The sequence below is a fragment of the Acipenser ruthenus genome, chromosome 9 (genome assembly GCF_902713425.1).
Source record: "Acipenser ruthenus chromosome 9, fAciRut3.2 maternal haplotype, whole genome shotgun sequence".
NCBI classification, from domain to species: Eukaryota; Metazoa; Chordata; class Actinopteri; order Acipenseriformes; family Acipenseridae; genus Acipenser; species Acipenser ruthenus.
In genome coordinates this window covers 9,561,325-9,576,660 of record NC_081197.1, presented here as the reverse complement: position 1 = coordinate 9,576,660, position 15,336 = coordinate 9,561,325, and the positions used below count along the sequence as shown (strand labels likewise).

Below are 15,336 nucleotides of genomic sequence, written 5' to 3'. Positions count from 1 at the left end.
GAAACTGTCCCCTTTATAAAACTGTAATTCGGTCTATGGCTACTGCATGGTTATAAACCATCTACAATGTTTTATTAACACTCTGTAACATAGTTATTAGGCATCTATTATATATTTATAAAAAATATATCAAACATTAATAAGCAGCACCTTAATAGAAAGTGTTACCATTAAATCAGTTACTTGAATAGTAACAAATTTACTGTTTTGCATTTAACATTTTCCTCATAGGAAATCCTAAAGTTATAATCTAATGTGTATCCAAAAGCAAACAGTAACCTTTTTTTAAGACTTCGTCCTGGTCATGTTATAAAAAGAGGTGTTATGAATGAAGCCATTTTTCACAGCCTTTGGGCATTTCTAGGTACAGTATATAACAAAGAAAGCATGCCCATTAGCCAGTGCCCTGAGGCGTATGCACTGTGCGCTATATGATTGTGAGTGACAGTAGTTAATAGGCAATTCGTTCTTAAGAAATGCAAATTACAACCAGGATCCATAAAGAGTGTCTATATTAATAAAATGCAAGTACCAAAATAAAATGATGACTTTAGTGCTTTACGTTTGCGCTGACTTGCATCATCCCCTGCATGTTGTGATTTTGAAGGGAGTTTGGGCTGAGCACTGGTGGAGTACCATTTAAAAAACAATAGCTCTATCGAGTGCCTTTGCTGTGATTCTGATGAACAAAAAGCTGTTCTTCATTGCCAGAGCACAATTTCTTGATGAAGTATTTAGATATATGTACATTCATTGAAAAATGTTGGTATATGTCACGGCAGTGTTTCATTATATTCATAAGCATAAAAAACACATATACTTCCAGCCTTTGCAATAAAGAGTGTATTTAAGGTTTATATGGGAACTGTGTTGTGGAACGTAGCTTCATTCATGCTGCTTTGAAAAATAAGATAAAGAATGTATTATTACAAATATCCATGTACATGCTTCAAACCCAACACACAAAGAAAAGGTGCATTAAATGACTAAACACAGGTATGAAAAGTGGGCTACAAATATATATATATATATATATATATATATATATATATATATATATATATCAGTTCAGCTTTTTAAAAACCTTTAATATTTTAAATCAGCACTAAAGTTTATGAAACCAGTAGCAGGTGTATAATAGCAAAACAAAATATTGTATGTGTCCTAAAAATCTAAAACCTTTACAACATGTTTAATTAAATTAAAACAAATAAGTCAACCATTACACATATCAACTCATGTTTGCTAACACTTGAAATATAAAAAAGCGTATACTAACTCAGGTGGCACAGTTCAATTCAGTAACATTTCTATTTAAGGTGCTGCTTATTAGTGTTTTATAAATATATAATAGATACTTAATAACCATATTATAGAGTGTTAATGAAGCGTTATAGTTGGTTTATAATCATGCAATAGCCATAGACAGAATTACGCTTAAACATCACAAAGTACAATAGGTGGCTAAAAGCTGCCCCTTTAGAAAAACATAATTCCATCTATGACTATTGCATGGTTAAACACCCCAAAGTAGAATAGGTGGCTAGAAACTGTCCCCTTTATAAAACTGTAATTCGGTCTATGGCTACTGCATAGTTATAAACCATCTACAATGTTTTATTAACACTCTGTAACATAGTTATTAGGCATCTATTATATATTTATAAAAAATATATCAAACATTAATAAGCAGCACCTTAATAGAAAGTGTTACCATTAAATCAGTTACTTGAATAGTAACAAATTTACTGTTTTGCATTTAACATTTTCCTCATAGGAAATCCTAAAGTTATAATCTAATGTGTGTCCAAAAGCAAACAGTAACCTTTTTTTAAGACTTCGTCCCGGTCATGTTATAAAAAGAGGTGTTATGAATGAAGCCATTTTTCACAGCCTTTGGGCATTTCTAGGTACAGTATATAACAAAGAAAGCATGCCCATTAGCCAGTGCCATGAGGCGTATACACTGTGCGCTATATGATTGTGAGTGACAGTAGTTAATAGGCATTTCGTTCTTAAGAAATGCAAATTACAACCAGGATCCATAAAGAGTGTCTATATTAATAAAATGCAAATACCAAAATAAAATGATGACTTTAGGTAAGAAATAAGCAGCGGTGTAGCACCTCATCCCAATAAAAAAGTACCGAGGCTGTGGTCCAGCCCCACTACAGCACTGCCTGTGTCACACAGCAAAGCCGTGTCTACTGTAGATCTATAAGGAATGAGTCCAATCGATTGTGCACACTCACTTGTATGTACAGTACTTCTAACATTGAAATAGCATGCTTAGAATGTAAGTTAGATCACACAATAGTTGATCAGATGCAGAGATGGGGGAAATGAATACAGTTGTGCAACTTTGTGTGTACTGCACACGTTGTTATAAATGCATCTATTTGCTAATTCACTACAACATTCGAAAGGATGAACTTTTCACAGCATCACTAAAGTTTAGTTATCAATCACTTTTTTCCAATACAGCTTTTAGGACATCTCCAAAGTGACACTGTACAGAGTACAGACAAAATGCTGACTTTATATTCTGACAAACAAAAACTGTTTCCTTAAATAATACAAAGCCCATAATTCATACTTTCCACATAGTCCAGATATATTTTTTCAATATGAATACATTTTTCAGAGCAGCCCTAAAGGTAACACATGCACATTCCACATCACAAATTTGCACAGCTATATTATTTATTGTTTGTTGTAAAATATAACAAATATATCAATCAATCAATCTTTATTTTATGTAGCGCCTTTCAAAGTGGACCACCATCACAAAGCGCTTTACAAGCAAGTCAGGAACAATGCATAATACATTAAATACAGAATATTTCAGCAGTGTGGTGTAGTGGTTAGGGCTCTGGACTCTTGATCGGAGGGTCGTGGGTTCAATCCCAGGTGGGGGACGCTGCTGTTGTACCCTTGAGCAAGGCACTTTACCTAGATTGCTCCATTAAAAACCCAACTGTATAAATGGATAATTGTATGTAAAAATAATGTGATATCTTGTAACAATTGTAAGTCACCCTGCATAAGGGCACCTGCTAAGAAATAAATAATAATGATAATGTATACAGAAATATATTAGAACATTACTAAGAAAAAGTGTATTCCCTCTCTCTCTCACTTCTTCACCTTCACCAGTTGCTGTTCCGTTTTCGTAATGGCATCGGCTTGGTCTGCCTTTCAAATAAACCTCCCCTTACCTGGTTAGTTTGTGATGCAGTCTCCCCTGTCTACGCTGTCATCAAGATTGCTCAAGCTAACATGCAAATTAGGCCACACTCCGAAATGTGCCAAGTTATGCCAACCACTGGCACTAACACAGACGATAAATGACAGGGCAAGGCATGTCACCGAAATGCATTACAGTGCGAAGGCAGTTTGCATCAAAATCAGGTGTAAATTGTGTATTGTCCTTGCGTTAGAGGATTGCCCCCACATCAAAACTGGGCCCATAATGTTCAATTTCACAAAATGTTTAATGCACAGGTAATGCATGAAGGAAGCTTAAAGGCAGATGTTTAAAATGCATTGAAAATAATGCAAACAATAAAAATGCAGTTATCTTTTACTTTGAATGGCTCTCTTGGTTCAGATGATCCCAGCACCAGGTGTTGTAGCAGCGTCTTCCCTCCAGAATTCTCCTCAACAGACACTTCCTTCAGCAGTGCCATTCTGAGAGGGGTTCTCAACACAAAGCAGTGTGATGTTCCTGACGGTGTGCTGTAACTGGCTTGTTATTCTGCTAGTCTGGCTTTTATTTAAACTTGGTTATTTTTAGCCTTTTCCCATTATGAGTGAGAACAGGGGCGTTGTCGGCTTCCTGCATAGATATAAAGCAGGTCTGCAAGAAATTGTTTTAAAAAAATTCACTTTGAAGAAGATGCTACATTTTTAAATGAATAAAATAAAGTTTGATTTTAATTGAAAAAAAAAAACATATTTTGAATGAATGCCTTCTGGTGTGTAATGACATTTTATTTGAAAGGTTCCAGCTTAAATATAGATTTTAACAAGAAACCAAGCTGCTTCTTTTAATATTGTCTACTGTTGTATTTGAATGGAAGCAAACATTTGTGATGTAAATCTCTTGGGATTGTGTGATCCCTTAAAAAACTCTAACAATCAGATACATAAAATCAGTAATAGGACTGAATAAAGTATAATTAGAGGGTGTTCTTGCCTTCAGATGAATCATCCACACAGCCATTTGGGGCTTTTCAAGGACCATAATAAAATAAATGCATATGCAGAGCATTTTGATATACAGAAGGAGATAGCAGTGACAAATTAAATGGGACTTAATTACTAGAGACTCTGCAAATCACAACCAATTAATCTGAATAGGTTAATAATTGACACAGTTCTGTTACAGTACTCCCGCTTTGGAGCTGTTTCCTCAGTCAGGCGCATCTGTGTAACTGTGAACCATTTTGTACTGTTTCTTAATACAAATACAGTGCGCACTCGATAAATGTTTAAGTAATCCAACTGTTGATGTTAGCTTTCACATATCTTTATTAATTTTAATTTAATCATGCTTCTAGGTACAGGCAGCAGTGTGGAGTAGTGGGTAGGGCTCTGGACTCTTGACTGAAGGGTCGTGGGTTCAATCCCCATTGAGGGACACTGCTGTTGTACCCTTGAGCAAGGTACTTTACCTAGAATGCTCCAGTAAAAACCCAACTGTATAAATGGGGAATTGTATGTAAAAATAATGTGATATCTGTATAATGTATAATGTGATATCTTATAACAATTGTATGCCCCCCCCCCCTGATAAGGGCGCCTGCTAAGAAATAAATAATAGGTGAACCTGCATCGTACCCATAGGTGGGGGGGAGTGGCATATGTTTTCATCCCCCCAACTCTGAGTCTCTTAAGGCATATAAGAGGTATATCTGTATATTAAAAAAATGGATTGGAGATTTCCTTGTACCTGAAAAGTATTTTGGTATTATACTTTTTCCTGCTTGATGAAGAAAATCTCTGTTCTGTACACACCCTCTAAATGCTGTCTGTCAGTGTCAGCGGTAATACATAAGCCCAACAGTAATAGCAACTAGTCTCTGATTTGAAGGGAAGTTGTAGAGATCAGAAAACTGGATGTAGATTACTTTGAATACATGTTTTACTGATTACAAATAGTGTTTCAGTGGGAACACAAAAATAGCACAGAGGAAGCTTCACCCCCCCCCCTCCCAATCATAAAAGTTTCCGTCGCCAGTTGTATCTCTATTATATTTTAAATGCTGGTGACTGGGAGACTGCCATGAATGAACAAATGAAGATATTATTTAGAAATAAACATGTTTCCATGTCCACTTAATTAAGGGCATAACCAAAAACTAGAGATTGGATGAAGTAAATTAGAAATTGTATTTTTTCAAAGCAATTACCCATAGCTACTAGTGTTTAATATAAATGCAGAGGATGTCATACATATATTTAATATAACCTAGCTAGCTCTGCCCAGAGTTAATCAGCATCCATTGTTAAATTCAAAGTAATTAAGAAATGATTACCTAAAATTGATTTTGTCTACAGCAAAATCAAATATATGAATGTTTGTTTCATGCCAAAGGATTTTTAATTTTCATCTTATTAGTGATTGATCAATAAAGCAGAGAGCAGCCAGACCGCAGCAGTCAAAAATTGTTGAAAATTGTAAATAGTGTTACATGCTCACAGTAAATGCTGCTGGTCATTTATACAGTGAAATCAATGTGCTTTGTTGATCAATTACTAATTTGATGAAAATTAAAGTTTGAAACTTTAATTTTCTGTTTTTTTGCATGAAACAAACATGAATATATTAGACTTCATGCAAGACAAAAAAGAATTCCAGGTATTTGTTTTTTGATTACCAGGAGTAAGTGCTTCTATGAGACTGTTGTTGACCTTTAACTAAAAGTATGAGGGAAAGGGGAATATCACAATTCAAATAAAAATCAGAAAACGCTAGGCCTAAACCATGGAGGTATAGGCCCAGCCAACCATCCATTTTTTTCATAGAAAGACTCTTTTGGCTGTTTAATGGGCCACCAATGCAGTACAGGATCAGAAGACTAACAAAGGGGACATCCATTAATTGATCCAGAACTAAATTCAGATTCAGAAATTTTAACTTGCATCGTACTATATATTTTAGTATCATTTCTACAACACCCCTAAGCTTCTGAATTATTGTATAACCAAAACTATGTTATTAAACAAATATATTTCCCAATGTCTTTTACATTATCATGTTTCTTACAAATAAATACATTGAATGCAAGCACATGTCACCACCAGAAGTAAAAAATATATAATTGGTTGCTTGTGTCTTTTGAAGTGTGTCCCTATGTACCAATCTGATTGAATTGACAGCAACAGCTGGAAGAGAAATGGTTTCAAAACCTTTCCAAAGGCTTCCCCTGCTTGCAGATCTGCTTCTTGCTGTGTAATACCTCTTAAAGTCAGAATGCTGGAGACATTTAAAGCTGGTAGATCTAATTTGGAGGCAACTGAATAGAAGAAGACAATTTGCAGTGTGATTTAGTCACAAGTTACTGATTTGTAAATTTGATTATTTTATTTTTTTTGGCAAATCTCTGTCTGCCAACCTACCAGACTAGGATAATTTTATTTGCATTTTTTAACTGGAGGGGAGGGGGGTAAGAATGCGGAGCTAATTCACAACCAGTATTAGGTAAGTTCTTTATGTTAACTATTTTCAGTGTTCCCCTAATCACTGTATATTTAAGCACTTTAATTTTAAATACTGTGTTCACTTTGAAAAGAACTCCACTTAGCACATGCTATGGAAGCCCACTCAAAGTGAACGAATGAATGGTAAATGACAGAGTTATTTAGACCAGAGAAATACCTTTAGATAAGGGGTGTCAAACTCCAGGCCTATCAATTAACATAACTGATCTAATTATTTGTTCAACTGGACATATTTACAGTTGATGATTTGAAAAAATACACTTGATTCAAGGTACACTATTATAAAACATTTTGAGGCCTGGACAGAAGTGTTACATTTTTCCACTTACTCAAATAATTAGACCAATTAAGTAATTGAGAGCTCAGGTGGAGCAAAAGAAGACACTGCGGCCCTCTAGGAACTGAACAACATAGAGGACAGGGTGGCTACAGTACATTCTACTGTGCTGTACTGTACCTCCCATGAAACATATTTTAAAGGTGTTTTATATATGTGTAACATAATTCACATATAAATACATTGCATCAAATGGGGTTTGAGACTCAATTCAATTCTATCTGGGGGGGGGGGGGGGGGTCTTTTTCACTTATTGCACATATTTCCAGTGCCTGTATATAGCTGACAAGTAACCCTTTGGAATTCATTGTTTACTGTTAAAACCAATCCTCGCCCAGGACAACTGGAAGCTGCTAGAGACTGGAAAATGCTGGCAGATGTTGGTCAACGGCTTATTTTTCCACCTGAGATTGCCACCACTAACCTTCGACCAGATATTGTCTTGTGGTCTGGATCAGCACGCCTTGTTCACCTGGTAGAGTTAACAGTGCCATGGGAGGATGCTGTAGATGAGGCGTATGAGAGGAAGAAACTGCGGTATGCTCAACTAGCCACTGAAGCAGAACAGCGAGGATGGAGAGTTCGGGTTTACCCAGTGGAAGTGGGTTGTCGAGGATTTGTGGCACACTCTACAACCCGGTTTCTCAGAGACGTCGGATTCAGTGGCCAAGAGTTGCGTCGCACAGTGAAGAACTTATCTGAAGCAGCAGAGAGGAGCAGCAACTGGCTGTGGTTGAGACGGAAAGATTCTGTCTGGGGATCTCAAGCACAATAGAAAGAAAGAAACGCTGATGTACAGGTAAGTAAGCTGGGCTGAGTTGAGTGGGGGACAGAGGGAGGTGATGCTGGGACGCCAGAATCACCGTCGAGCCCTCTTGAGGTGTCGGGGGCTAGTCGACGAAACACTGAGGATGGAAGGTGCCCACTTGAAAACCCCAGAGATGTACCCTACTTAGCTCAATCCAGACGGTTGTCATGCTGATGCGCTGGGGAGGCCGCACTGTGGTTGATCCCCGGAGCCAGCATCGCAGCCGTTGTGTGTGCTGATGCGCCAGGGAGGCAAAATAAGCTGATCCCTGGAGCCAGCATTACACTTCAGCCATTAACACCAGACAGAAGGATATCTACATCATCATATGGAAGGAAACGTAAATGGATGGAGACACATATGGATCACATTAGTTTACTGTAAAGCTACGTCTTAGTTGGTGCTTATCTTGGCGAGAGCCGAGTTCAAATCAGCATGAAGTTTTAACATCTACTCTCGTGTAATGGAAATCATGTATATGTTTTAAAGTGCTTACTGTATTAAGATTCCCCTTGAGTTCCTAACCATTAATTCCAATTCAAGTGTTCAGGTGCTATCCTACACATTGTTTTTCTTCAATTCTTAATCAAATAGGAATGCACCTATTCCCTTAAAAGCACACAGCACACATGCCTTTTGACCTTCAGTAGCAAGCAATTGCTCTGTTATTTTGTGCAATGAAATGACCTTTGCTATTTTACATTTTGCAATAAGTTTAGTTCATGAATATTAAACAGATTTTACTGTTCTCCAATACAAAAAAACAACAACATGTTTAAGTCAATAATTCTGTAAACTATTTATCACTATTTTATAGCTTAAGCTGCGAGAACAAAAATATCCTTGGGAGGATGCCTTATTGTTTTTTTACACAAATTTCTAAAATCTATGTTGACATGTTTGAATTGACCCAGACAGTTTTTACACTCTAGACACCAAATTAATAATTGTTTTGCTATTTATGTGAAGCACCTTTTGCCCTGGATGTCAGCTGGTATTTATTCATCGCATCTAGGGGGAAAATAATTATCCAGAAAAAACACATATACATGACTATCTGACCACCGTGCCTGTATATTGTAAGACTAACTTTCAGTTCATAGAATCATTACTTTCGAGACCTTCTTCTTCTGTACTTTAGTTGTATTTTATGATTGCGCTCTGATAGTAAACCCCATCTCGTGCTGCTCTCTATTTGAAATAATTTATTTTTAAAGGATTAATAAAACAGATAGATGCAAGTAACCCACTGTCTTGTTGTCATCTCCTGGGGCAATCATTTTCCCCTTAATGCATCAACTGGAGTGTGAATTCCTGCTCTACTCTTCAAACCACTAATTCCACTGGGCAGATGGGTAGGAGCATTATCATCTTAGTAGTACCCATCACCTTCAGTATTTAAATGATGCATTGCAGGCAGAACTGCTCTTCAGTTTTGACTCCTGCCACATAACCTTGGCCTGCCCAATCACTGGATCTCATTCCAATTGAAACCCCAATGGGATGAAGTTAATCAATGTCTCAGTGCAAGGTGACCCTCTATGACAGAACTGAACACTTTGTTTGGGCTAGATGAATGACCCCTGATGCCTCAAGAGACATTGCAACAACGTATACATGCCATTGGCATGCCAAACTGTTACAGCTTGACAATTACTGGATTATGTTTTTGAACCACCGTTTTTCCAAAAAGCTACACATTGAAGCACTTCAATAAATAACACTGAGTGGTCAGTAACCTAATCGATTAAACAATTATCACATTTGCATTTAGCAACAATAATCGAAGCATCAACACATTTTTTCTTTTTTTTCAAATTCAAGAACAAAACATTTGGATTTTATCATAAGATCTAATAACTGCAAACACTGCTGTGCATAATAGTTAAACAGCAAGGCACAACTTGCATTCAAATGAGAACACTTTTGACTAATCTAAAGGAGTTTAGTTCAATTAGCAACTCAAAAGAATATGTTTCTTTAAGGCTTTAATAATAACAATTTTAAAAAATGTGAAGTAATGGCAACTTTGATAAGGAGCTATTGGAACTCAAATATCATAAAAGGGATAGTTTAAAAACGGTTACAATGACATTTGAAGCTACTTGCTCTTTAAGAGGCTCTGTGCTATGTGTGGCTATCATATACCTTATAACAATAATAAAGCACTAGTGGAATGGCATTATGGTGCAAATGGGATTCATGACAATTTGTTCCTCAGCACAAAAGGGCACCTTATGACCATGCATCACTGAATATTCACAAACACAAAAACCTGCACATCTAATGTTTTAGTCCTTTAAAGGTATTTTTAAATTGCATGATTTTATCTTTCTAGTTAAATTTAGTGGCAAATTCAGCTTAACATCACTTTGACCTCATATGTAAGTGCATTCATTAAACAAAACAACATGGATATAAGACTTCAATTTACAATTCTGAAAACGCATCTCTTGAAATAACGCAGCTTTGTCAAAAGTCATGTAATTGCCTTCCGCAGTGTATGAAATATGTAGGATGGTTCAAGGTAAAGAGATAATTGCTGGAATGGTATGCTTGGTGCAGCAGAAGTGCAGCACACTCCCTGACTATAACAGCATAAATGAACTGAAACTTCCTACAGCTTTCGATATTTCCTCTTGATCTTAGTCTTGACAGATATCTGTATCAGGCCTCTGGTGTGGTAAGCAACGGAATCATTTTTCAAAGTTTTGAACCTCACATATTTAGATCAAATATGTAGACAGATGCTAGTGCACGCGCTTGTTTTCTAAAGAATTGACAACAGTCATTTTTCTCAGAAATTCCAAACCAGACTTAATTTAGAAAAATGCTGCTGCTGGGGTGCTCACCAGAACTAAATCGCCCAGAAATATAATTGCTGTTTTTGCTTCTCTGCTCTGGCTGCAAGTCAATAACAGGATTGTCTTATAATACAGTATAAGACTTTTCATTGTTTGGCTCCTGAATGTTTTACACAAGTCATAATACCTTATCCCAAACAAGATTGAAAACTGAAATCTTTTTAACCTTTTTTTTTTTTTTTTTAATTACTTTTTTTATTTTTGGGATGGTTTTGGCTGTAAAGGGTTCTTCATGAATCAAAAGTTCTTGTCATTGTAGATAGTGCAGTAAAACTATATACCTGACCATTGCAAAAATCATTTTTTCTACCTCAATTCTGTATGTCCTACATCAGATTTGCTGGACATTTTCAGAGATATTCAGCTGAATTGAAAAACAACAATAAGAAATATAACTGTAACTGGCATTAAATTAATGCTGATAATCACAAAATACAGCAATCAGCCTGATGAAAAAGTAGATCAGCACACCACTCCTGTACAACTGCATAACCTAGATATGTAGGGAGAGATTCTAATATTCTCAATAGTTTGTGCTATAGAATGTCCATACAGAGTTTCAGCACAATTGGATAAGCAGTTATACTAGATATGTCAAAGTGCAACAAAAGGACATGTGTTTACATAGATCCCCAGTCAATATACCAGAATAGAAGGCAATTAGAACAAAACTGTACAAACAGAAACCAATCAGATTGGTTTGCCAATTCTTACAACCAAAACAAGCTCATCAGTGCTGCAAAATCAGGTATTTTGACAATTTGGAAAGATAAAATACAATTACTAAGTACTCCCTCTTGGTTCTGCAATTTATCAAACAGATTATGGATGGCTAAAAAGTATATTTACATATCTGTTTAATCAACCAAGTCAATATTTATATAAAGCTTTTTTTAGTTCATTAACTCAGAGAAAAACAGGTTTGTGACAGCAAAGGCTAGTCTGTTCAATACAAATAAATATTAACCGTGGATAACAAAAAGATGACAGATCATGTTGCATCTAACAACAGAGGATATAATATTACCACTACCACAGGCTTTCAGTTAGTAAGCTGTAAAGTATGTATTGTCCAGCAGGTGGCATTGGCGTCTATACTTATGGTTAGTCCTCAGTGCTATTTGCAGAAAGGTTTTTCCCCTATACTGTAGTTCGGGGTGAAACCAAAAGGTTAGTTTGGTCAACGTTAAAATAAAGGACTAATAAGATGGAAGCTCATCTGTTCAAAATAGAAAAAGAGAAGGAATAGAAACAGGATAGCAAATTAGTGTTCACACACACACACACACACACACACACACACACACACACACACTATATATATAGTGAGAAAGTGTAGTCCGGGGAAATGCAGGACTACACCTCCCAGAAGGACACAGGCTGAAAAGTCCTAATTTGATTATTATTTAATTGTTAATTATCACCTGCACCTGGCTATTATTGTAAATTGGAGCCAGGTGCAGAGTATTAAAGGAGAACAGCCAGTCTCTTCGGGGCTGCTGCTGTGTGAAGAAGCCTGATTGATGGTGTGTTCAATCGTAATTGTTTTTGTCTTGAAAACGGTGTGTTTTTTAATGATTTGTCAGGTAAACAGCTTAGCCATATTGCGTGTGAGTCAAGGAACCGACAAATGTATAGTTAGTGCTCAAACAGAGCTAGGTTTAGTTTTCGTTTTATTTACTGTGTAATAATTAAAGTGTGCGTCAGTGCTTTTCTTTCAAATCTGTGTGTTGGGTTGTGTTTTAGAAGGAAAAAGAACCTGAGCGAGCCTATATGGCGAGCTTCCGTTCCAATATATATATATATATATATATGTGTGTGTGTGTGTGTGTGTGTGTGTGTGTGTGTGGGTGTGTGTGTATAAAATGATTGAGGGTGGCACAATCGGCTACTGGAACAAATCATTTACAGTATGCAAACAAAACCCATTATGTTCATAGACTTTATTCCACGGATGAAGGAAATACATTTTATCAGGAAGCATAATCATTCTGTGGAAACAAAATGCTCTTTTTGTAAAATGTTAAAACCCAGCATCCCATACAGGGATTTATAACAGCCTCTTTTATCTGCCAAAAAAAACATGTTCTGCATTTAGCAGTATATATGTCTCGCTCTCCTGTTTTCTTTCTATTTTAGAAAACATTTGCTGGAAACCCACTGACAATTCTATCATCTGCACCTGAGGCAGCATTAACAGATTAAGAAAAGAGCAGCTACTGAAACTCTCAAGTGGACCAATTAAAACCAAAAGTTTTGAATATACAGTAAAGTCCTTGTGTTATTGTGCTCTGATAGCAATCCTACTATTCTTTCTTATAAGGTTTAGGGAGATATGTGTGTTATGTGTGAAGCCCTGCACATGTGTGCATTGCTTAATTTGAATTTTGTTTATTTTTCCTTTCATGTGTTGTTTTCATTTTTGTAAATTAGTCAGACACTCCATTTGAGACATGCTACCTGCTGTGTTTGGTTGCAGGGATAAATAGCTGGGAATTGGCCAGCCACAGACCCCTAACCAGCAGGTGGACATGTTCCAGCTTTGCATCTCACCATAAAAGTGAAATGCTGACACCTCTCGAGGCTTTTGAGCCAAGGACGAGGGTCGTCCGCACTACCCAGACAACAAACCTGTCTTGTCGTGAAGAAACCCCTGTCACGCGTGTAAAGATCAAAAATACAGGTTCAACACAAATTCAGAAATAAATTTAGTAGTGCTTTTTTACACTCTATACTTGGGGACAGTACTTTTTGATACGGTACAGACAGATGCAAGTGATATTCACATGAGGAATATACACATACTGATTGTCTCATTCTGGGAACTTTTATTACAAAGTTAACAACCAAAGCCAGATGTTTACTGTAGTTCCTTTTACAGTACATCCCACAGGTAACTAACCAGAGCGAAATCAGTCCTATCAGTTGCACCTTGGTCTTTATCACATGTGACGCACTCTCTCCCTCCTGCTATAAATCCTCTCTAGAGCTACCTCCCCCTCAATTGCCTTCATAGGTTCCTGCTCACTGTCGTGACTAATCTTTTTATTTTCCTAGACTGATTTATGAATTCCATTTAGTATTTCAGCCCAAAGGATGATGCCGCTTCGTGGGCAGTAAGTCTTGAGAACATCTTGTATATCACTGTGCAAGGGGTGTGAATGTGTATGTAATGTGTTGTTAACCTTTTTTGACCTTTTGAACATTTTCTTTCTGAATGAACAAACAGCTGATTCGCAGTATACGAAACATTCAAACACCACTGGTAAGGAACAGGCTCATATCAGAAAAGACCAAAAGGTCAGCCCTCTGTTACTGTTCTTCATTCAGGTTCTTCAAGCCTGGGTATGGGAAAATCCAAAAATTCTTGGCCAGGATAGAGTCCCCTTTGAAAGAGTTGCCTGTCAAGATGATCCCATATACATTATGTGTTGTGAGAGCCATGTCGAGGAGGTAAAATCAGTTAATGAATTCTGAAAACGTTTTATGCTTTGGCTGTGTTTTCTCTATACCTGTTATCTTGACATTACTCTTTTCACTGATGCAAAAAAAATCAATAAGTAGGGTTAGGGGTTCTGAATTTTCCTTGGAGAATTTTAAATTGCTCTAGGTCATTCTATCATGTTTCATATGTATGCATTCTAGAGCTAAAAACAATTGAATGCATAGCTTTCTATCTTCTTAAGACATTCTTACAATCCACATATCATGCATGCATCTAATCTGAAGAGGTCCAAAACACTGACAATAACACTGACAGTGCAATTCTATGTTAGAAAGCTTTATGATGAGAATTTTCATTATCGGACTTTGATGATTTGAAATCATTGTATACACGTTAATTTTAAGTTTATCATTTTGGAGACAGGTAATTTTCTGCCTGGGGAGCAGGTGTCTCCTAAATGAATGATTTCTCACCTGGCACTACCTCCCGTGAGCACACGCACACACAGAGATGCATGGTACCCTCCACAGAGAATGCAATTTGAAAGTCAATTAGGATTAATGCGGCGAGGGAGAGGTATTAGTTCTGGGTATGTGATTTTATCCATTAGAAAAGGCACAGAAATAGAGCACCCAGGCTTCCAATTCACTGGAAAGATGCACTTGCTCATTTACTCTCGCTAAGGAGGCGAGGTGTAACAGTCCTATCGCCCCTCAGAGATCATCACCATGCGGAACAGAGATATAACAAATAAAAAAGACTTTCCTCCATCCCCTGTCACTTCATAGCTTTAATAAACCTTTTTCTGTTAGAGGGCTAAATTAGGCTTAACTGGCTTATCGTTTTAGTTAATATTCCTTTTATTGATTGTGATTACCCCCAGTTTAGAGATTAGCTTTAGATGGGAACAACCTCCAGGAAATATCCAATCAGAAGCTAGTTTGGTTCCTCTGTGTAGTTGACTCCTCGAGGGTGATGTCAGTTTCCATGGTCTCCTGCAATCTCGGATGCAAAGAGAAAACAAAACAACCCTTTTAACTGTAATTTCCTTCAGTGACAAATCTTATACTGTAGATGCATTCCTTATTCCTGGCAATCCTTTGACATTTCTGGAAATATAAACCACTTATACCCTGTTCACACTTGCATTTGTATA

General features: G+C 36.8%; 1 protein-coding gene across 1 annotated transcript in view; it reads right to left on the bottom strand.

The window, feature by feature from the left end:
• Positions 1-15,336, bottom strand: part of LOC117962455 (limbic system-associated membrane protein-like) — a 617,235-nt gene that overhangs the window by 382,622 nt on the left and 219,277 nt on the right. The gene's annotated exons all lie outside the window — the stretch shown is intronic.